Below are 3,371 nucleotides of genomic sequence, written 5' to 3' on the forward strand. Positions count from 1 at the left end.
TGTTTTTGTTTTAATTTGTTAGATAGGATTTCTCTGTTTTCTTGACTGTCATAGAACTCGATCTGTAGACCAGGCTGGCCTCAAACTCAGAGATCTACCTGCCTCTGCTTCCTGAGTGCTGAGATTAAAGGCACACACCATCACTGCCCAGTTTTTATTTTTGTTTTTGTTTTTTAGACAGCATCTCTCTATGTAGTCCTGACTGTTCTGGAACTCGCTGTGTAGACAAGGCTGCCCTCAACTCACAGAGATCCGCCTGCCTCTGCCTCCTGAGTGCTGGGATTAAAGGTGTGTACATAGAAAGTTTGAGGCCAGGTTGGACTATGTGAGGCTCCAGCCCCAAAACAAAAAGCCAAAAATTAAATCTTGGTTGAATACTTGATACAGTAAGATCCTGAGCATCTTCAATTTTTCATAGTTAATTGATATTTTCTTGTGATCACCAATGCTGAAAATACTACATAAATATGTGCAGTACAGAATAGCAGGAACATGTTAATGGTTGTTTCAGAAATTGTTGGAAATTCTGTTCTGTTCCTAAACCAAAATGTAATGATGTTTAAAGAAACACAAGTCTCCAGGTGATGGCGGCACATGCCTTCAATCCTAGCAAGTGGACCTCTGAGTTCTAAGCCAGCCTGGTCTACAGAGTGAGTTTAAGGACAGCCAGGGCTACACAGAGAAACCCTGTCTTGAACACTCCCCCCAAAAAGAAACAAGTCAGCAACATACTGGGTTTTTTGTTTTGGGGTATGTATGTGTCTGTTGTATGATGTGTGTCTGTTGTATGATGTGTGTGTGTGTGTGTGTGTGGTGACATTTCAATTGTAATTTAATAAATAGAGACTGCCTGAATATCTGAGAGTAAAACAGTCCCACTGGTCTATAAGGCTGACTGCCACTGGCTCGACCTCAGACTGAAATAGTGATCCTGCCTCCAGGAATCTCAGAGTGAGACTGTATGTTGAAAGCTGTTTCCTCCAGTTTTATAATCCTCTCTAGAGCTGGGATTAAAGGCGTGCACCACTGTCATTAAAGGCATGTACCGCCCAGTTTCTATGGCAACTATTGTGGCTATAGGGATTAAAGATGTGTGTCATTATGGCTACTAGGATTAAAGGTGTGTGTTACCATAATCTGCTCTGTAAGGCTGATCAGTGGGACTGTTTTACTCTCAGATCTTCAGGCAGTCTTTATTTATTAAAATACAATTGAAATGCCACTGTGTGTGTGTGTGTGTGTGTGTGTGTGTGTGTGTGTGTGTGTATGCAGGTGTGACTGTCTTCCTCTTTCACTCTGTACCTTATATCCTGGAGGCAGTCACTTGCTGAACCAGGAGCTTGTCATCTGGCTAGGCTGGATAGTCATTGGGTTCTCAGGATACACCAGTCTCCACCTCCCAGTGCTGGGTTATAGGGTCATGTGGCCATGCCCAACTTTTTATATGGATGCTGGATATTTGACCTAAAGTCCTTGTGCCTTCACTCTTAAGCACTAGACCCTTTAAATAGTAATTTTTTATGTTTTTGTTTACAGGTGTTTTGTCTACAGGTATGTCTATATACTACATGCATAGTTGCCCTGGAGGCCAGATGGTATCAGATCCTCTGGAACTGGAATTACAGACTGTTGAGTCTTGAGCCACTATCTGAGGTCTGGGAATCGAACCTAGGTCCTCTGGAAGAGCACTTAACCAGTGCTCTTAACCATTGAGCTCCAGTCCCTTTCAACAGTAATTTTAAAAATCATTCTCACACTACAATTTTAAATATACACCAATTTGGTATTTATATGCTTAGGAGTGGTAGGAAAATATTAAAAGTCTGCTTGGCCTAATTAAACCATTGTTTCTGGATGTCTTAGTTTGGGTGCTATTGCTATGATGAAACACCATGACCAAAAACGAGTTGGGGAGGAAAGGGTTTATGCTTCTACATCCACAGTCCATCATTGAAAAAAAGTCAGGAAAGGAACTCAAACAGGACAGGAACCTGGAGGCAGGAGCTGACGCAGAGGCCACAGAGGGTGCTGTTTACCAGCTTGCTCCCCATGGCTTGCTCAGCCTGCTTTCTTGTAGAACCCAGGACCAACCCAGGGATGGCCCCACCCACAGCAGACTGTGTGGTAATTGGAATAAGTAGACTCATGTGTTTAAATGTGTGGCCTGTACGGAGTGCACTATTAGGAGGTGTGACCATGTTGGAGTAAGTGTGGCCTTGTTTGAGGACTTGTGTCATTGTGGGGTGGGGCTTTGAGGTCTCAAGCAATGCCCAGTGTGGAACACAGTCCACTTCTGTTGCCTATAGATTAAGATAAAGCACTCTCAGCTCCTTCTTCAGCTCCACATCTGCCTGCCTGCTGCCATGCTTCCCACCATGATGATAATGGACTAAACTGTAAGAGAGCCCCATTTACGTGTTTTCTTCTATAAGAGTTAGCATTAGAAAAAAAAAAAGTCAGTGTGGTCATGATGTCTCTTAATAGCAATAGAAACCCTAACTAAGACAGACTGGGCCCTCCCCTCAATCACTAAGAAAATCCCCTACAGGCCTGCCTACAGCATAGTCTTAGGGAAACACTTTCTCAAATGAGGTTCCCTCTTATGACTCTTGCCTTTGTCGAGTTAATATAAAATTAGCCAACATACTGGGAGAACAGAAAACTATGAACAGTTTGAAAACGACAAAACACTGCATTTCGTAATATAGTAATACATAGTCTGTCTTGAGCCTAAGCTGAACTGTTTTAGACGGTGTTGTTAGTGTGTGCTGTGACTGCATGCACTGGGCAAGGCGTACATACATGTTTGTTCACAACCAAGGCCGCAGTGACATCGCACGGTGCATCGCAGGTAGGCATGACCAGCATGGCCTTGGGTTCATTTCACCTTTGACTCTGAGCTAGCATTTGATGACTGCACATTTAGAAAACTTTTGTGACCCTTACCTTTAGTTATCTGACCTTGTATGTGGTCAGCACCCACCGTTTAAAAACCTGGGACATAAAGATACTTTTGTCATTATTTATGGGACTTATGTCTCCAGGTCGCCCAACAGACAACTCTAGGGGAAAATGGGGCTGAAACAACCCATATTTAAAGACCAATTTTAGCCTGATTGGTCTTTTTCTGTTGTCTCATATTTGCCATTTTCTCTCATTAAATCATTTGGTACTTCTCTAGCACCAGTGTTCCTAAACACTGCTTTTGTCTGCTAAAGAACCTATCATGACTTTCTGCCTTTTTGCTAATTATTGTGTGTGTGTGTGTGTGTGTGTGTATGTGCACATGCATGTGCTCACAACCATCTGTAACTCCATTTCCAAGGGATGCAACACTTTTATATGGCTTTCTCTGGCACCAGGCATTCTTT

The sequence above is a fragment of the Myodes glareolus genome, chromosome 5, assembly GCF_982192425.1.
Source record: "Myodes glareolus chromosome 5, mMyoGla1.1, whole genome shotgun sequence".
Taxonomy (NCBI): domain Eukaryota; kingdom Metazoa; phylum Chordata; class Mammalia; order Rodentia; family Cricetidae; genus Myodes; species Myodes glareolus.